Genomic DNA, 21,557 nt, shown 5'->3' on the forward strand with positions numbered 1-21,557 from the left:
TCAAATTAAAATATTATACTTACAAAAATACTGCCTTTTTTTTTTTTCCTAATAACTTCCATAAATTTAGGTCACCAGGATCATACAATAGGTATATTGTTTATTAGTTTTTTTTCTTTATTTACTAAATTCTATTTATCAGATTAGTAGTATCTTGATTTTATGTTTTTCAACACATAGTGGAATGATTACATCAGAATGTTTAGTTCTTAACTCCTTTGCATGCATGCATGCATTCACGAAGGCAGAAAATACATTGATTTTCTTTCCAATGATAAGAGAAAGAGGTCATATGTCCCCAAAAGTCTCATTTCAGCAAGATTCATGCACAGAATACGGCACAGTTCACTCAAGGAGAATGAAACATGCAGACATTTGAGCAAGTGTATCATTGTTGGCTTTGATTTCCCAGAGGGAAGAATATCAATCAATTTAATAATTTAAGATTTCTTTTAAAAAATCTCTTTTTAAGACATAAGCTATATTGTATGATCCTGTTGTGATTTGGAAACAGATAAGCAGGCCTCCTTTTTCTCTTTTCAGTCTTTTAAAAATAATCCTATGCTAGATGCTTCCACGCATATTATGAAAGGCTGTGTACACATTTTGGACTCTTACCTTGATATTGAAATGAGGTTGCGCTTGTGGGAAGATGCTGTTTCACAGAAATACTTTTGTGGTAATGCTTTCATGGCTGAGCAGTGAGACTTGCAGAAAAAGAGCAGAGATTTGTTTTTAATCAGTGCCCATAATCCTTAAAAACAAAGAAACTGCTGATTAACTAAATATGATAAGAAACAGCTTGTATTTACAGCAAATTGCCTAGAGTTAAAAGTCTCTTTTCTCCCCTGATTCACCTTCTGGAGTCAGATGGTCAAGTGTTCATTCTTATTTTTCCTCCTTCAAGCTTAGGCTAAGGACACAAATCTCCAGATTGCAATAGTGAAGTGAAGGCTTTCCTTTCATGTTCATCACTTTAAAGGCAAAAACAGTATAATTGAGGCACACCGACCCCGCCTCCTTCCAAGTCGTATCCCTGACTTCAGCTCAGTGGTTAAACATAAATCCCCACATCAAGAGTCACCAGAAGCACTCCTGCCTGTGCGAAGAAGCTGCTGTGACCCTCAGGGATGGCTTCCTTCTGCTGGCTTCTGGTGGCTCCCTTGACCGTGGCAGCCCTGATGGCCAAGGCCCATGTAGTGGCAGCAGAGGCTCAAGTTAAGCTTCTGGAGGTTTCTGGAAGGTGGCACCTGCAAGTAGGGGCAGGCTGGGGGGCTGCTGCCCTGAGGAAGGGGTCTTGCTGCCAGCCACAGCCCAGCTTTGGGGGTAATAAGATGGAGGAGAGCTCCCAGGGCAGCTGGGGGAGGTTGACCAGGTTTTGTCATGGCAGCTACTGAAGGCTGCTAGGTGAGAGGAAGACTAAAGACACTGGTGAGGAGAGAGGGGCAGAAAGTCAGCATCCACTCAGATCTTTTAAATTTATTTCATTCGGTACATCTTTGCTTTCTTTATTGAACTACCCTGCTTGAATTTCTGTACCATTGTTTTGCATTTATGTGGCAAGGGCTTGGTAGCAGGGGCCTGCAGGGGGGTGGCTGTTACAAGAAGAGCCTGCCCCATGTCAGATCAGAGCCAGTGCCAGCAGGTTCGAAAAGGGACCCGACGCTGGCCAAAGCTGGGCAATGAGCGATGTTGTTTTTGCCTCTGTGAAAGCAGATTTAGGAAGGGGGAAAAAAACTGCTGCACAACAGCTGCTGGGAGAGATGAGTGAGAAATGGCCCTGCAGACCCCAAGGTCAGTGCAGAAGGAGGAGAGGCCCCTGGTGGAGCAGGCTGTCCCCCTGCAGCCCATGGGTCCCACATGTAGCAGATCTCCACGCTACAGCCCGTGGAGGAGCCCCCGATGGAGTGGAGCAAGTGGATGTGGCCTGGAGGAGGCTGCGGCCCATGGAGAGCCCCCACAGGAGCAGGCCCTGGGCCAGAGCTGCAGGCTGTGGGGAGGAGCCCACGCAGGAGCAGGGGGTCTGGGGGGAGCTGCCACCCGTGAGGGACCTGTGCTGGAGCAGTTTGCTCCTGAGCGATGGACCCCATGGTACGGAGCCATGTGGGAGCAGTTCTTGAAAAGCTGCTGCCTGTGGGCAGACACTACAGGAATAGTTCGGGAAGGACAGCATCCTGTGGGAGGGACCCCACGTGGAGCAGGGGCAGAGAGTGACTGTGAAGGAGTAGAGGAGACGAAGTGTCAGGGACTGACCACAGCCCCCATTCCCCATTCCCCTGTGCTGCTTTGGGGAAGGACATACAAGAGGGTGGCTGTAAGGGAAGGTGTTTTTAGTTTGCTTTTAGTTTCTTACTGTTCTACTCTGTTAGTGATAGGTGATAATTTCTATTACTCTCCACACTCTGAATCTGTTTTGCCCATGATGATAATTGTTGAGGGATGTCCCTGTCCTTACCTCCACCCTTGAGCCCTTTCCATTGTATTTTCTTCCCTTTTTAATTTGAGGAGGGGAAGTGAGGGTGCAGTTGTAGTGGAGTTCAGCTGTGTAGCAGGGTAAAACCATAACAACTATTAAAATACAACATGTAAGGCTCAAAGCTTGTTTGATGTTTGTAAGAAGACAGTGCAGGTAGCACAGTGCCTGGTGACATGGTGCTTGGTCATTGGGCCACACTTGTATGGAGTCTGATAAAACACTCGGTTATCAGGTGCTGACAATTCATGGGTGCTTTAAAATTTAAAGCTGTAGCCTTTTTGTATGTAATCTTTCCCATTTGCAAGCCATAGAAAACTTCTTCTCCTATGTATGTTGCCAGCCTGCCCTAAATAACCTTCAAAGTGATGGCCTAACTGTAGCAGTGGCTGGAGTCTGCAGTCTGTTATGGGCGATGTGCCTGCAATTCATCCTGCTCCTTGGAGCTACTGCTGTTGTCGTACATACATATAGATGTTTAACTATATCTCATTTGAACACCAGTGTCTGTAAGCCACCTATCTCAAAGGTCTGTCACATTGTACCGTTTTTAAATTGCCCATTTCCACTCATCCTTTGCACTGTTTCTTTCTAGTTTAAGATTATGTTGTCATTTGGCTTCCATAACTCCCTTTCAGCTTCTGTACTCTTTTGCAGTGTTTCTCCTTAACCCAGTGTTAGTGACAGAGACACAGAATAGGCAAGTCAAAGATGAAGATAAAAAAGAACATTGATGTTGCTGCAGCAGAAGGAAGAATAGTCATAAATAATGTTTATATGGAAAACAGAGTTTTATATTATATTGTTCAAAATGAAGTTCTGCTCTTTAGAAACAACTTAGTGTATCTAAATGGACAGGTATGGCTTTGTTGTGGGCTGGGGGGAGTAAATTGAGTTTTGCTCCTGTGCATTCACATGCCTGGATTTGTATCTCATCTCAGCAGGTGACCTGCCTTGTAGATAGGTCCCTGTTTCCTTAACTCCTGAGCCACTTGTATTATTAACAGGCAATAAATACTGAAAACTAAAGAATTATTTTTCTCCTTAAAAACGGTAATAGAGGCTTTGGAAACAGCTTCATCTTCATTGATGTGTTACAATTTGCACTTGAAGCAGAAATAAAAATGTCCATTTCACCCTGTAATTGAATTTAATCTCGAAATTTTGCACTGTAACTCCTGAGAGGTTAACTGAATTTTCAGTTCACCAAGCTGTCTTTAAAATGTGTACTGGAGTTTTGCTCAATTTTTCTCATATTCCCTGATTTTTATTGAATAGTTAGTCCAGCCCAATGCCAAGCTTTAAACAGTTTCCTGATACCTGAGAGATGGAAAATTTTTGAACATTCAGTGCTAACTGCATACGTTTATTCATCTTTATTCATCATAATCCAGTAGTTCTAAGAGATTTTTCATAGATATTCAGGCCCAACGGTGGGTGTTGTTTTCTCATGTTGCTAGAAGAGAACATTTTGATTAAAAATGACACAACTCTACCCCTCTTACTTAAAAAACCAATTTCTTCTATGCTCACTCCTCACCTATACTCAGTGCAAATCATGGAGGCTAGGTAGGGAATTGTGTGGTGTTTTAAGATAGAAAATAAGGTTCTGAAGGGACATCTAGATCATGGGAATATAAAATCAGAGATGGTGAACACTGTAGGAGCTGAACTGTGGATTTTTTGAAGATGCAAATGTATTAGCAGACAATTAGCAGATAATGCCCTAGGAAGGGCCATTTCTATTTGCAACTCTTGAAAGAAATCGAGATTATGTTCTAAAATAAGAAATAACTTCAAGTGTTATTATTTGTTCATTAGTGTTTAACTCTTACAGATTACTTTTTTTTTCCCCCATGTTTTTGTCCCAGCTGTTTGGGCTGGCTAGAAACTCAATTTAAAAAAAAATAAAAAAAAAATTTAAAGCAAACTGAAACTTACATATTTTTGTAATTTCAGGGGTTGGAATTTCCTGAACAAAATGCAGACAGGCAGAAATCTTACAAAACTGTCCATACCGTTATTTCATCAGTCAACAGGTGTTTCGCCTATGGCACTTTCCAGTAAGTAAAAGGATGGTGCTGTTGACTTCCTACTGTGCCCACTTACATTTCCTCTTCTGTCTAGTGCGGTAAGATTTATTATGACTTAAATATTGTATGCATTTTCTGTCTGCTGTATAAATAGGTAAATGTTTAAAGCTGATAGGTACAATAGAACCCCTTCAAATTGAGGAGCCTTTTGCTTCGAAGAATAATCTCTGCCTATCCCTTTCTTTCATTGGTGGTCATTTGGAGTCAGATTCATTTTCTGCCTCTGAAGGCTTCTGTCTAAAGTTCTTGGAGTAACACTAGAAAGACTGGAAAAAAAGAAAGGTTATTCACAGCCTTCATAGAAGCATGCAATAACTATGACTGAATTAAAATCAAGCCTGATGTAAGCCTGGATTGCACCCACCTTATCAGCCACAATCATAATTCTGCTTGTTGGAGGACTGTTGTGTTGTGTTGAATTCTCTTTGTTTTAAAAATGAAATGTTGAATTAATAAGCTTCTCCCTCCCTTCTGATTTCCAAAAGGCGGGAAAAAACAATACTCATCTTGATAAGAACTTCCTACAGTGCTAAAATACATGTGTCCTGTATTAGCTTTTCTGTATTTTTTTATACTTTATTATTTCTAACAAAACTGGTTGCTTATCCAAAATGATATAACTTTTAGACTACAATCTATTTTCAACGTCTTCATGAAAGACAAGTTCTGTCATTATCTTCCCAAAGGAATATACCAGTAGACCTGAAATCTGGGGAGTAAAATTGGAAGATTACTGTTTCTTGTCATATATTTCTGTTTTATGGCTTTTGAGTATACTGGAATGCCTTAGTGCAGAGAAAAAACAATGGCAGTGAAGGGAAGTAACTATTAATGTCCTATCAGAACTTGATGGGGCTTGATATAATTAAAAAACTTGTGATATCTCCAGCAATTGTAATTCCAATTATTTGCTAGCTAAAGGCAAGTTTCACTGCTCCAAGTTAGGAAATCATGTAAATAGCCTAATTAATATAATTTGCCTTATGCTCTGCTAAGAAAGCAAAAACAAATATGTCATTTTTTAAAGAATAAATAGCACGGTATGAACTGAATATTATAAATATTCAATCCATTTGTAGAGCAAACATTACATATTACAAATCATTCTCAGCATTTGTAAGTAATTTAGCATGATTTAATGAAATTATGATGGCTTGCTTTAGCTTTACAAGCTCATGACAATAAAAGGAAAGCATTTCCTTTGTATGGATTAGAGCTAGTTCTTTTACAAAACAGTGTGTAACAACATGTACAGCAGGGGGCCAGAAGATATAAAGAAGGTTTCCTCATCTTGTATCTGCAGTCCTTTAATATCAAGAGACTTCCACAAAACTTAAAATAAGTCTTTGAAATATTCCATGCTGTGGTGCTAGAAAGGTACAATAAATAATACTTTGCTTTTTCCTCATGTGGAATGAAGAGATAAAGCTATTTATAAAACTGTAAGACTTACAAATCATTCTAACAGGTTGTCATATGTTAATGTCAGTGAGAATTTAATCACCCAAGGTAAAAATCTATATATTTTCTTTCTCCAAACCCATCTTGTTTTCATAACTCTCTTTATTGACAGATTCTCTCATGATGATAAATTAAAGGAATGCCCAAGACCACAAAATGTAAAAACAAAAAATACAAGGACTGAAACAGTAGGTTGTTTTTAAACTGTGTGGCAGTTTTTGTTGTTGTAGCATGTAGAGGATCTAATGAGAAGTCATTGTGCTTGGTACTATACATCTGATTGAAAAGAGAATAGAGATAACAAATTGAGGATTTAGATTTATAGAACAAATAGCTAGAAAAAAAATCACTCAGTTTTTTTGAGAGTTGTTAATTTAGGGGTAGAAAACCTTACATAGGAGCAAAACAATTTTATCCATCAAGTCATTAATAATTTTTTTTAAAGACAGCTGCTTATCAAAAAAGCCATACAGTGTCTGTCTCGTTTTGACAGCTGTGACTGAAGTAGTCTGATTTCTTTGGCTGTTAGCCACTTTTGCTCCTTTTTAAAAACCAGAAACTTCTAGGGCTTCCCAGGTAATCCCTTAGTGAATTAGGCTCTACCTTTCTGTATGCACTTGAACCAAAGGGGAATTTTACAGAAAAATAAAGACATGCAAGATTTTTTTGTTAGATATGACGGGTATTTTTCTCATCTTCTATACATCTCTCAGGAATTTTTTTGTCCAAATGAGGATAGACATACACTATTATTTGATGGCCTCTATCCTGCTTTCAGATTTAAGTGAGGAAGGTTTATGCCATGCTTTATTTTGTTATGATGGCTATTAAAAAATATATCTTAAAAGTCATCTTTTCCCTTTCAAAATACTTTCATGTTTGCTGTTAATTGAACCAATGGCTTTAGTTATGTTCTTCATAGCATAAGAGGCGTACACAAAATTAAAAAGTAAGATTTGAATTTAATTCCCTTGACTCTGTAAAGGCCTAAATGCTAGCATTGTCAGACAGATTACAAATGCAGAAATTGCAGGTCCCAATTTATGGAAGAACTTGATGCATCCTTAGATCTGTCTGTCAGCCAAGAGGCAGAGTTCTGTGTTCTTTCTCAAAGTCCAGTGATGTGGGAAGCAGAAAGTGTAAAGTTTCCTTTCTAGTCCTAGATATGTCCTGCTGCACTTGAAGCAGAGGGAGAGAAGGAAAAAATATTTTACATATAAACTAAGCATATTTGAGGTAGAAGCCTTTTGTTTGTCCTAAATATGTTCATCTATCTCTGAGTTTTCAAAATATGATTTCCATTCCTCTCTAAATTTCACAGTGTAAGGGTTATTTCCAAGCATAGATTTTTAAATGAGGTATTTTACTTATTAGAAATACTGAACTTTCTCTGTATTACCTGACTCCCAGATGAAAGGTTAGTTGCCTAATCACATGGGTTTGGTGGCTATGGTACAGTGCAGAGTGTTAAGGTTGTAATAGGAAATCAAATAGTTCATTTCACAGCCGTCAAATACATGCTGAGCTGCCTGACTGGTTTATGCTGCTTTATCTTTCAGGACATAAAACCTATTCTTCCTTTATGAAAACAGTACTTTGTGTTAGATAATCATTTAATTTACATATAAAGGTTACACTTAATAAAAATATATGAACCAAAATTGCAACAAAGATACAACATCATAAAACACCTTTTTTAGTGTGCTGTTTTTTTCCTTGAAAGGCTTCATTGCTTTTAAGACAGGAGATATTGCTTCAGAACTAAAGATTTAAAGCTTTTTTCTTCAGCCTGTAGTAAAAGTAATAAAGCTTTTTATTGTACAAAGACTGTAAATATATTTAGCAATAATTTCAACAGCTGGAAGTGTCTAGATGTCTGTAGTGGAAATACAAGGGTTATATTTACCTAGGCTTGGTCTAGAAATTTCTATAACCTTTTTCTTTCCACCTAACCAGCACTGAACAGTTACTGTTTGTTATCTTGTAAACACTGGAAGACAATCTCATGGAGGAAATGACTCCTTGCAGTTTGAAATAAGATAGTGCTGTAACAAGTTTTTTTTTGTGATTATTTGCTGTTGCCATCATTTGTTATGATTGTTTACTGCAAATAGACATCACTGGTACATTCTGGCGCCTGGCACCCAAACTCATGGTAGCTCCTTCAAGGCTCCGAAGCAGTACAGTCTGCTGATAAAGAACTTTAGCCCCCTAGAAGACATACTACAATAAGTTTGCCATCTTAAATAGTAGATATTGTATAGAAAATCCATGACAACATTAATAGAAAAGAAGGTTAATGATATGACTAGAAGAACTGACTTTAGGAAGAGTCTCAAAGGACTCTCTGAATACACAAAATATCTTTCTGTAGCTTTATGGGCTCTACTTTGTTTGTAGAATTATTTTTATTATATTTTTCTTATTTAAAATATATGAGGTAGGTATAGGCACAAATTTAGGATAAAATTTATTCCCTTTAGAAACAGAGAAAGTTGAGAAACAAACTTGTATTTCTTTTCATTTTTTTTTTCTAATAGCTCAGTGCCTTTCACAGTAAATATCATCTCAGTGTTGTCAGTGCTTTAGTTCTAAATCAATATTAATATATTTCCATTGTTTCTGTATTATATTGTACTCCTGTTGACCTAAGATTGCAAGCAAACTTTCAACTCCTAAATGCTATTATCCTCTGAGGAACATGTACAGAGAGACAAGGGTACTCTCTAAGCAGTGAAAGAGTGTATCTTTCAACTCCATTTTTGAAATAATGGTAATTCTTCTATCTTCACATGACATGAAGTAGAACCAATTATTGCGTAGTTATAATCATGAAATAGGAACAAAAGGCACCCACGGACACTTAATGTTTATGTAGAAAACAATAATCACTAGCTTTTTTAATGAGTACTTTTTAAATGTGTGTTGGAATTCCGTAGTGGGATGGATTTGATGGATAAATACTTTCACATATATATTTTTTTTACAGTTGTGTGTTGGTCTTTTGTACAATCAGAGTTTTATGGATGTGGTCTCTTATCCTAGCATTTAGAGTTTAGATGTTTCTTGTAATTTCCCAGTTAGAGCAAATGCTGCTGTTTCTGGTGACCTTCAGAATTTTGGAAACTTCAAAGAAATTACTGCTGTGCACAGAAAGAATTGCTGCTCAGCTCTTGCACAAAGGGTCCACTGTTTCTGGGCTGTGGTGGACCTACTGCATCTGAACTTCCGCATATAGCCAGCTCAGGTTCTGTGAGACTGACACATCTATATCAGTCTACTAATAGCAAACAAAAGTGGTCGGATGAATCCATCAGTGTCAGTGCTGTACGTTGGCTGTGTCTTATGAAAAGCGTGAGTCCAACTTCATGAAGAGGGAAATGTGCTGACTGGAACACAGCCTGAGTGTCTCCTGGGTCACATACTGCTCCTGTACAAAGTTGGGTGACCTACTGTAAAATGTTTATGAATTCTAAAATCCTTTGTTCCTGTTAATCTTCTTTTAGAGGTTTCTGTCCTCAACTGCCGTATTTTCTGTCTTTTATACTCTGAGATAGAAGAGACCGTACCAAAGCATGAACCTTTGATAATACCGCAAACATTTCTCTCAAGACATTTAAAATTTTGTCTTGTAGTATTTCACAGTTTGAGATATCTTGAAGAGATAATATTCTCATGTCTCAAAAAGTTTTGAGACAATACTGAAACATCCATTTTTTGGCAGCATTTTGCCAGCTCCTTGAATTTAAAACATAAGGAAAATATCCATCAGTCTCTAGAAAATACTTGAAAAGTGATGATAGTAAGAAGGAAATGAACTGTGTATTTTTTTTTAATAAATAAAAATAAAAATAGGCCTACCAAACATACAAGAGTAATGGAAGGTGTCAAATCAAGGAAAATGTTGCTCTACCGATAGGTGATCAGGTTCAAGCAGTAGAGTTTGCCAGTAAGGCTGAGAGACGGCAAGTCACAGAATTTCAGCATACTAATAGCAATCTGCGGGATCTTCTTGATGAGTATGATATATATAGTTTCAGAAAAGCTTTAGGACATTGTAAAACAAACTTGCCAGGTCTGAAATTTAATTTTTGTAAATATTAATTCATGACCAAAGTCTGCTTGGTTAGGGTTTTGTTTTATTTGTGGTTTTGTTGTTATTTCTTTGTTTTTGAGGAATCACTGGTTTAAGAGAACTTAAAATGATACATATATAGTAATGTATGTGAGATCTGAGTGTTTTGATATCCTGGTCTTTAAGACAGTTAAATTTAGAAGTTTGATGGAGGAATCACACATCAACTTTCTCTATAAATGCTAGCTGCTTCTGGAATCTCTGCTAAAAACATTCTCACATTGGAGAATTACTTCATTTTCTTCCCTGTTATTTAGGATATTATTACTTTGGATGAGCTTCATGTGAAGATTAGGCAGACTGCTTAGACCTGTTGCCCACTTCTGTTTCTGCAGAGAGGTTAGTAACTATTTGACATGCTGTTTCTGTTACTTGAGGTGAAAAGCAGCACTGAACTACTACATGATTAAAAAAGGAGTTCGCACTCAGTAAAATGTTGGGTTATAACCTAAGGCTGAAAGCCCATAGAGGGTGGGGGGTGGGGGGATGTTCCCTGTGGCAGGTGAAAAGAAGACCAAAGTGAAGAAAGAATTTGTAAAACAATGCATAACTGTCATTTTTCAAGCAATAGTAAAATGTTTTAGAAATTACTATTAAAATAGATTTGAGCAACTTCTAGGTATTATATCTTGCTATCAGTGCTGAATTGTTTGGTAGTTGGTAGCAAACAGTGTATCTGAGATATCACTTATCTCTAAATAAAGATACTTAATGGCATATTTCAGTAGAAAGTAGAAGAGGACTAAAGAAGGAGACATCAGTAGTAATTAGATACGTCAGTTAGTATATTGTAAGCAAGCATGAGCTTGTGTATTTAAACCAAAGTATCTCAGTAGCTGACAAAGTTCATTTGTCTCTGAAAGGTTACCATTCCAAAGCTATCAGAGCTATCAGATAAACAAATTATTGAATATAAAACATTGTATTATAAATTTATATCTTAAATCTGTGATAGGATTTACTGGACATGTTTGTAGGAAAAATGTATACTTGAAAAAAATCATTTTTCTGTTTTCCTTTGGGATCAGCAACTGAATTTAGTTTTTCTAAAACAAAATCAGATGTTCAGCTGGTAGAAATTGTCAGTGATGTTACTACAATTGGATCTGGTATATAAAGAATTTATGCTTCTGAGTCTAAAACCCAAAAGTTAAGTCTGATGTCTAACTGGATTTTTTTTTAACTAATGCAATGTATTATATCATAACATGATTTAGGCCTTCATTTTGGGTACCACGAAGCATAAAGGCATTTTCCCCTACAAAAAAAAATGGGCTCTAGTACAGCCTTAGTTTGTATCGGTATTCCCTGAATTCCTGAAGTGAAAGACAGCAAAATAACAAGAAGGAAGATTCATTTTTATAAGCAGAGACAGCTTAGCTGTAGTTTGTAATAGTGCAGAGCCGGTAGAGCTTAGGTTAAGTCTATTACAGGGCAAAAACTGGCAAAAACATGATACAACTACAGCCCACCTCACCAGAGAGAACCCATGGATTTTGAAGTGACTGAAGCAGTTTACAAACAAAACAAAATAAAACAAACACACACACAATCACAAGTCTCCAAAGCCTTGAGAGAAGTTCGGTGTAATGGGGCTTTATAAGTAAGTTTCACTACTTATGCACAGACTGACTACTCAAAATGTATAAATTTTCACTTCTTCTAATGCTTTTAATTTTTCCTTCATAAAAGTAAATTAAAGTTTTAAAATGTAGCAGTTGAACACAGCATAATTTAAGATAAAGTGTTGACCCTGAATGTACTTTGTTAGAATAACTTAAAGTACTATTTGGATTCATATTGAATCTGTTTTGTGTACATGGCATAAATGTTTGCGTATGCTTTTCTTAAAGCAAACCTTGCTGTGATCTTTGCTTTATATCCCAGACAAAGCTGGTCACTCACAGAATGTAGATATGAGAACACACACTCTTCTATTAGTTTGAGCATAATCAGATCTGTACTTTTCACATGGAGACTTTTCTTCTGTTTTCTTTGATGGTCAGCATCTCAGGTCTTGCAGAAGTTAACGATCAGTCTGAAATTACAGAGATTTTAGAATCATGAAGTAAATATTAATATTGGCACTGCCAATATATGCTGTTACAGAAATTAAAGATGAGAATAAATAATGCTGGATTCCAAGTTCAGAAGTAATGGTTTCACTTATTACAGACACACATTTTCTAATGGTGATTTTGGTATTCACAACAAAAGAGCAATGTGCTGTATTCATAATGCCTATCTAGGCTGTACTTCCATGTTTTGAAAGTTTATGCCCTTTAATGTGGGGATTCTATCTGTCTTTGATTTTGGGTTGCATTTAGCAAGTTTAGGACAGTCTGATAAATTCAAAGGAAATATTTCAATGCTTGTTCTTAATGTTTATGTTGAAACAAAGTGAAAGTTTACCCCCTCCCCAGGCAATTAGTTTTTAGAACAGGAAACATTTTAGGATGATACAAGATCAACAAAATATAGAGTACAATGAGAGATGCAATGAATTAGAGACAAGAGAAAGAAATGGAGAAAGTTTTAAGAGAAATTATTTTATGTAAAATAGTTATTGCAACAGTTAGTCATTAAAACAGCAGTAATAAAATTATATTTATAGCTGAATAAGGAGTCTCAGTGTGATTAAGATATGGAAGTAGCTAATTGGAACACTGAGATATTAGGAAATTGAAGTGATGAAAAGTATACAAATGAAAACAAAAGTGCATAAAAATTAATGAGGAAGCGGAAATGAAGGAAAATAACATAGCAAGTAATGTATAATGAATACACACATAGCTGGTAGACAAGGATACTGAGGCCATTAGATCAAGTGAATGGATATTCAGTGCCTCAGAGTGGGTATTTTTTCAGAACCTTTGCAAAAGTACCAAATTGCTTGGTTTTATTGCTGTAGAGAATGCTGGTTTCTTCTTTATATGATTTATTATGTTTTTCTACAAGGTATGTTTGTTGTCAGTGGAGGGAAGGTTGCAAGACTTTTATCAGCCTGTCCACAGGACTGTGATGGTCCAGGTATTTCCACGCTGCTGCTGCTAAAGGAAGCTGCTGAGGGAAGCAGCCCTACCCTGCTCTCACCCACCAGGGAGACTCTGCGTCCCCCTGTTGTGGTGGCACAAATGCTATGTGCTGAAGAACCAGGCTAGAATTTGTCTGAATTAAAACAGCCTTTGCTTTTAGGGGGGAGGTGGGACTGCCAGCTCTGTTTTGTTGTGCTGTCTTTTAGCTTGACTAGTTCTCTGATGCAGCTTATGGAGGGGAGGAGGGTGCATAGTCCCATAAATATTTTGCAGGGACAAGGAAGGTGGCAGCACAAGTTCTAGAACAGGCAGCTAGCTATGGGAGAAGGTAGCACTGCTTTTGTCATACACAATGTAAAATAGCTTTGCAAACTGGACTGAATTTCATTTTCAAGTTCCATTTACCTCCTCTGATTGCAAATTAGAGCTTTCTGTGTACTTTTATGACTGGGACCTGCCTCCTTCTGTGCCACTCAGATCTCCATTGCCACCAAACCATAATATATTTCCAGTGCATGGAATTGACTGCCTGTTGTGGGACCAATTCAGATAGATTCAAATATTCCTTGAACAACCTGCTGGCCAGCAAGAATGTGATGAATGCTGATGTCATATGCCTGATGCCTCACAATACTGAACATGGCCATGACCAAGTACTGTGATTAGTTATTGGGATCCCAAGGAAGAAAAAAGAATAAATAATTTAGAGTATGTAAACCAAGGTTGATAACTATGGTACTGTCCAGAATGGATCCAAGTACCTACCTGTACATGAAACTAGCTGCAGTCATTGATAGATATTATCTTTGAGCCTCCGTGCTCTGACCATAAAAACAGGTTAGTTTTTATGATAGAATTACTTCTCATTTCAGGTTCATCATTCCAGATAACCAGATATTTCCACTTAACTTTTATTCTGTTTTATACAGAATTGTCTTATTCTCTTCAATAAACATAGGTGGAAAGGCTAAAAACAAAAACTACTTTCTTACTGCATACTGGGCTAAACATATGAAGTCTCAGTCATTTCTACTTCTTGAACTTAATGCAAGAAAGCAAGGAATTTAGATTTATATGGAACTGTGTCTTTAGTTTTAAAGGATTCTTTTTTCCATTGAGAACTGTAGTTTTTATCATGACCAGCATTATGTTGTCCAGAAGGCAAGAATATAATATCTGTCAAAATCTGTGTTTTAAATTTAGAGAGTATAGAAAGTTGTTTTCTAGCAGATGCCGTTGCAATTTCTGGAAACTGTCCAACACAAAAACAACTTGAATGTGGTTACATGGCTGAGTGTAAACATCATCATAAATTCTGTACACCTCCACTTTCTAGTTACTCTGTTATATTTCAGGTAATCACAATGCTGTGTATTTTCTTTTGAGTGAGAGAGAAAATTGAGTATTCTCTAGCAATATAAATAAAGTCAGAAACTGTACACACAACAAAGGGAGAGGGTGAAATAAACCAGTATACTAGGTGTCTTGACTACCTTTCTTGCTAATTGTATGGTATTAGATCGGGAGGGACATCAAGAGGTTTTTTACTGCCATTCTCTTTGCTAAGATAGGATGAATAGATCCACATCATTTCAGAGAGACTCTCATCCAGTGTTCTCTTAGAGGGACTATACAGCTATAGCATATAGTTCTTTTGATTAGCCATTAGGATGGGGATTTTTTCCTCTAATACCCGGCTTTGGGCTTCCTTACTATAACTTAAACCTATGGCTTATTCACTGTGGTTATGAAGAACATATCACTTAATTCCTCTCTTCAACAGTCTTTTATTTTTCTGATGACGGCTATAATGTTGTCTCATCTTTTTGTCTCTGTCTTTAGGCAAACTACAGCAAGATAATTATTCTTTTAGTACAGGCAGTATTGATTATTTCTAAGTGTTTTTGTCCCTAGCACTCGTGCCATTTAAACTGTCTTCTGTTTCAGAGGTAATCTCTACCTCAATAAATTTATCATGTAGAAGTTTAAGGAAAAGCAAATCTTTTTTTATTTTATTTTTTTAATGCAATCTATAAATCAATTATGGAAGTCTTTGCAGTGGACATTGCAGAGGCCAAATTATAAATGGTTTCAAAAAGGATTAAACACACCCCTTATGGAAGATAGATCCAGATGAAAATAATTTTCCAAATGCACCCTCTAATACAGGAGTTCTGAAATTAGTCATTATACCTTGGAAGGAGGAACAGGTTAAAAAGGCTCATTCTTTACTTGTCTTATTTCTTGTATTCTCTCTCTAGGCATCTGCTACAGGATATTTCAGTGATCTTCTTTCATTTCATTGTTTCATCTATAATAAGCTTAGTATAGAGTGTTTTGCATATGCATTTTATAAATTTGTTGGCTTATTATTTCTGATAAAAGCCATAAAAGGATTATAGGCCTCTTATCTCCTACCAGATTAATTGTGAGCTAAAACAGCAAAGGTTAAGAGCCTTGCCATTTCGTTTTTGCTCCTTGCAAATGGCTGTCTGAGACTCTCTAAAAACATTTATCCTTCATCTTGTTCATTAGTTGTTGACCTATACCTTGTAATACAAGTTTCACTCCTTTTTAAGATAGAGAAGAATACATTTTTTAATTATGAAGCTAGTCTCATTCTTTTCAGTGAGGAAGGAAGTTTCTTGAACCTTTGTTACTTCTTGATTTCACTCATGTTTTCAGGCAGGAAGTTCCAATTTTCAATTATTCAAAGTAGAAATATTTCATACTTTTTTTTTTCCTCTGTCCTCCTTCCCTTATTTATTTTTTTTTAATTAAGAAATTTGGCTGAGATTTGTTTTTTGGGGAAAGCTAATTTATTCTTTATGAAGTGGATACTATTTGTGGCTTGGGGGAAGAGTCAATTAATTTAATACTGGTGTTAATACCTATCCCTTTTCCAGTTTCTATTTTCTGACTCATATTGTAATTTTTGAGTGCTGCTTATCTTCAGTGGGCTTTCAGTGCTGTGACACAAACACAGAATATTATTCTGCTTGTATCTGCTTTGGAAAAAGATTGTGCATGTTGATCTGTAATGTTGTCCTTCCCAGAGTAGGTTATCGCAGTAGTTTTCTTTGTGGTCTGCAGATAGGAACAAGTGAATAACTTCAGCTGAAGCAGATTGCCAGTTATGTTACAGCATTTTATAATCCACATGCAGTCTTCTCATGTATTAATTGCCAGTTCACTTTAAAATGAAATTAAGATTGGTTTTTGATCTGTGAAGTGTTCCTATGCACATACCTTCAAGAAGTGAAAGAGAGCTGTCATTAGGACTGTAGTACCAGTGCCACTCATAGGCTTTAACTGCACTCACCTGCTCCACCTGTGGCCTCCCCACGCCCCTGCCCGGCTTGGGGCACTCTCGGTTCAGGGTGTGACCCATAGGCCCGCTCCCTGCCTTGACTGTGTCTCATCACCATGAACTTGCCAGATGAGCTGGGCTCTTGGTGGCACCTGCTCTGCTGTTCTCACACAGGTACTGTGTCACTGGGCTCTTGCTGGCTTCTGCAGTGAGATAGCAGAGAGCAGCCAACCCTGGCAACGTTGGCCTGTGAGCATTAAGATAACTGGTGTGTGTTTACATTTTTGGTGCTGTTACCTAATAGGCTTACATGTTTTTGAGTTCTCTGGCTCTGCACTTTGTTCTGTGCTTTGGACCTTCTCTTAGTGTTTGAGACAGGCTCCAAAGTTTGTTTCCTTATTTGAAATGTCTCTAAGGAACTATTTTGAAAAGAAATGGATTTTATTTGGTAGAGTGCTAAGTGAGGTGTACTTTCTTGTTTCTTACGCTAGTGTAGGAAGGTACTAGTTTAAATGCAATAATGCAGATTATAATTAGAGTGTGGAAAATAAAAGAATAATGTAAGATAGTGTCTCTCACCTATACTAATAGCTTTATAAAATTGCTAGAGAAGGTAATAATACTGAAGTGAAACGCTACAGCTCTGAGACTCAAAAAGTCAGAACTACTACCCTGTCAAGAATCTTCCTTAAGAAATGAGCAGACTGCTTTAAAAAGCCTGATGAACATGTACTTGTCTGAAAATACTTCTAAAATAGCAGCCTTCTTAGATTAGGAAAGATTTTGAAATAGAAATCTAGCTAATAAATAATAGTTAACACAAAGTGTTTTCGTTGCTTATAGAGGGTGGGTTGAGCTCACTTAAATCAGTCAAATTAGAAAAGATTAATATTTTTCTGAATTGTTGCAAGCTATTTTTTACTTTGTTTTAATGACATTCTTAAGCTTCAAAGTTTTGCTGCTGCTGCTCTGAAATAAACTGTGACAAGTGTTGACAGATTTGGTAATCTTTTTTTCTAATACTGGTGAGTGATTTAGCTTATTGTTGAGCAACTGAAGGGGGAGTGAGTTTTTCTCTGGGACAGAAATAAAACACGAGCAATGGCCACACAGGACAGTGGAATGCAGAGAATGATTAAAAGTTGTCTACATGACTATGAAGATTCAGTGAAAGTTCAGGCACTGCCATTCATAGGCTGTCTTTCTTCATTGCCAGTTTAATTCCAGTGCAAAACAAAAAATGCACTTGTTTTCAAGATGCTGAGTTTAAATTAGTTGAAATTGTGTACCCTGTAGAGCAGCAGCAGGAATTTGTTCTTTACAAATGATGATTTTTATCTAATCACTATCCCTCCAGTTCCTTTGTTGTGGAAAGGTGTTAGAGGAGAGGGACTGTAATAATAAAAGATGGGGATGGAATTATAATATAAGAAGCCTTCTTTTTTTTTTTTTTTTTTTTTTTTAGTTGATGGAGAAATTAAAACTAAAAAATCTAACTAGTAACAGATTGACTTTTTATGGAAGTCTAATCTTTGGTATTTGAAAGATATTTGCAAAAACATCACATGATTATCTACCATTTTTGTACCCTACCAAATCAAAAAGTCATTTTGAATCGTCCCTAGTACCATGTTCTTGCATGATTTACACAGTATTGAATCTTAGAAAATATTTTACTTATTCCTGTAACTACAAAATAAAGACGCTAGACAAATAGTAATGTCAGAAAGCCATAAGAACAAAATAATTCCTATGCACGCTTTATATTTTGATTAAACTACTGGATAGCCTGTTGGATAATGAAAAAAGAAAAAGTCAAAGACCTGGAAGCTGTTCAACCTGAAAGAAGAAACTGGTAACTTCAGATGCTAGCGCAGTTATGTTAATGCAAACTGCTGCCAATTTCAGTTCATAATTATACGGTAGATTAACAACTGAGTTGTTACAGTTTACGTTACTCAGTTGTCCCTGATGGAGCAGCATGAATCTTTGAAGGGGGAAATGCAGATAGCTGAGGATAATAATTCTTAAATATTTTAGATTAATCTACTTTGAATTGTGAGTCAACTTCCTGGAATTATAGTTAATATTTTTTCGGTGGCCTTCACTTTGTCTTTATATTATTCTGCTGACCTACCATCATTTCAAAAAGGGAGTATTGTGCCTCTCTTCTACTGAACAAAAAGGTAATGGTGAGCTGGCTGTTGAATTTTATACTGTGGTTTACTTGTTAATAAATCCTGAAAGTGCAGGTTCATGGAAGTGACTGAAGAGGAGGTAGCTAAAAACTTGCAGTTTGTAATCATTGTGTTCTTACACTGCATTGCACTGTATTGTCTGTTTACAAAGGCCTTGAGCTTCACTGAGGTTTGATCCAGCCATTAATGACCAAATTAAAAATGAGCTTATGACAAATGGCTGGTCAAGTGGCGTTTGTTTGTTTTGAGGTGTATTGATCTTTTTATGTCTGTGGAAATAAAATATAAAACATCTCTGAATGGGTTAGAAACTGCCTTTGACTTTCTAGTAGAATTTTCTTTCTTTCAATAGATGCCATCTTCCCTGGCAGAATTTATGTGTTTATGAAGCGTTTTCCATGTCCGTCTGTTACCTGTCCATCCCTCTGCCCCCCCCCCCCCCCCCCCCCCCCCCCCCCCCCAGTTGTTTTCCTGTTTTCCCCTGGAAATGAAAGGATCTAATACTTTTTTAATAATGTAACTTGGGCAGTAACAAGTTATCATTTTGTTTCCACATATATATATATATCCCATATATCTTTGGTATATATGATCACATGAGGAGAAAATTCTGCACAGTGAATACAATGCAACAACATAACTATTATAAAACTGTATATTTTAAAATAATTTGATTCCTTTGCCAAGTATGCAAGTTACCAAGCCTTGTTATGAGCCAGATATCATTCATTGCTCTCCACAGTAAATTTTGTATTTAACAGTGGAAATAAGCAGCTACAGGCAAGAACTTTGTGAGTATATATATGCTAGTTTTCTCACTGGAAGGGAATTCATCAGATTTGCATACTTTTTATTTTTCATGACCTTTATTGCCTTTTATGAAGTTTTTAAATATCTTGAGCACAGCAGCAACTTTTCTCAATTGTTTGTGTGCTCAACTCATCTACACTTGTTAAGTGAAAGTAGCATTCCTAGAGGAAAAAAAAAAAAAGAACGGATGTTTCATAATGTGAATATGGGAAGTTGTATTTTCTGTTTTTTTGAAGATAATAAAAATTAAAATAATTAAATGCAAAAGAGAACAAAATTAATGATAGTTGAAATTATGTAGTGCAGTGTTCATTTCTTAAAAACTTTCAACGAAGACAAAAGTTGCAAGTTATTTTGGAAAGCAAAATCAGAGTTTAAACTACAAGAGCCAACTATGTGGTCATTTACACTTACTGAGCAAGCATGCAGGCAAACAACACATGTTTAAGAAGATGCAAGAAAAATTTGAAAGGCGTTCAGTTAAATTGAACAAATAGCCTTAGATAAAGGCTCCAGCAGAGAACAAATTAAAATTGGCCCAGAACATGGGTGGTAGTTTTGGTTTAATCTACTAGTGTGAATTTAACATCAATAGATTTGCTTCATTGAATAAAGATGTTGGCATAGTTCCTGTGGATTCCATCATACAATAGCTCTTTGGATACTGTTGCTATACAGTATTTGATGGTAAAAAATGATTGAAACAGTGTTTAGCATATGCAAATATAGCATTTATTGCCAAAGTAAGTCAGTTTTGGCATCAGAAAGCAAAAATAATACTTCACTGTAATTTATAGTAATTTCACTTTTTTTTTTTTTTTTTCAAATGTGTGACGTTTTTAAAACTGTATGAAACAATTCATGATTAAAATGCAAACCAAGGCATATTTCTCCATTACTTTTTTCACCAGTGAATTCACTGGACTTTTCTCAGCGTGGAGTTTGTTACAACTTTTTCTGTAGGTAAAGGATTCTTTAAATAATCCTTGCATACAACAATTTTTACTGTGATTAGTGGTAGTATGAGAATACACAGACACGATAAATACACCTGGTTTATATAACTCGGTAATGTGAAGTTGTTTATAAAGCATGGTGATTCTACGAGACCTTTCTCTCTATGAATTTACTTATTTTTTCTAAGGTACTGAACTGGACCCTTAATTTCTTTAGTAGTATGACTCCTTTTGTTGTTGGGTTTATGTTGGCTGAGATTATAGTATTATTTTATGGAACGAATTTTGTCTTCTTTCACATTCATAGTTGCAGAATTTTTTTTTTTTTGAATGGAAATTAAATTCTGCTTAGCTTTTCTTTTTAACTCTTGAACACAGTACTAATGTAAAACTATGTATTCAGTAGTGTATACTTATTACTTATTTATGAAAATATGCCAGGGGCTAATAAATATTTTTAAAAGGGTTTTTGGTCACTGTATGTTCTTGAATGGTGCTCCTTGTGCTATAAAAAGATTCAAATTAAAAGCATCCTTTCTAAGTTATAAAATTGTCAGAATAAGAATGTTCTTATAGTTATTGCCAAACTCTCTACCCCATATCTTTATATGTTTATTTTTCCATGTAGGCAAAAACGTACCTTTTTTTTTTTAGTTATTATTATTACCTCTTTCTGGAGAATGATTGAATTCTATTTACTAATATTTTGAAAGCATACTGATTAACACATCCTACCTTGATTGTTAAATGTCTGACATTAACAGGAAACTAAAAGTCACTTTCAGATTGTTTTTTTTTTTTTTGCAGTAGAGTTTAAGAGTTTTCATACCTACTATTTATGGGGTCATTCTGTGTTCAGTGAAGTCAAAGAAAATACGGGTTATCATGCTCCCACCTTTCTCCCCTGCATCTTCTCATCCTTCTCATCCTTTTCTGAGCACTGTCCCCACAGAGTGGTAGGAGACAAAGTATTTTTGGGTGTACTATCTTTCATCTAGATCTCTTCATTTAGGCTACAAATGTGGACAAAAAATAATTGATATTTGGATTATGTTTTTTTTTTTTTTTTACAAAAAAAAAAAGTAA

The 21,557-nt window shown here is 36.2% G+C and overlaps 2 long non-coding RNA genes across 5 annotated transcripts in view; one reads left to right on the forward strand and one right to left on the reverse strand.

The window, feature by feature from the left end:
* Nucleotides 1–957, reverse strand: part of LOC121077537 — a 64,411-nt gene extending 63,454 nt beyond the window's left edge. For all 4 annotated transcript variants that reach the window (XR_005824127.1, XR_005824125.1, XR_005824124.1 and 1 more), the window contains exons 1-2: nt 858–957; nt 619–754 (exon numbers count right to left, since the gene is read on the reverse strand). This is a non-coding gene — a long non-coding RNA (uncharacterized LOC121077537). The remainder of the gene's footprint in view (nt 1–618; nt 755–857) is intronic.
* Nucleotides 958–1,323: 366 nt separating this feature from the next.
* Nucleotides 1,324–21,557, forward strand: part of LOC121077540 — a 286,128-nt gene continuing 265,894 nt past the window's right edge. Inside the window, exons 1-2 of the long non-coding RNA XR_005824129.1 lie at nt 1,324–1,452; nt 4,433–4,604. This is a non-coding gene — a long non-coding RNA (uncharacterized LOC121077540). The remainder of the gene's footprint in view (nt 1,453–4,432; nt 4,605–21,557) is intronic.

This window comes from Cygnus olor, chromosome 13, assembly GCF_009769625.2.
Source record: "Cygnus olor isolate bCygOlo1 chromosome 13, bCygOlo1.pri.v2, whole genome shotgun sequence".
In the NCBI taxonomy this organism is placed as follows: Eukaryota; Metazoa; Chordata; class Aves; order Anseriformes; family Anatidae; genus Cygnus; species Cygnus olor.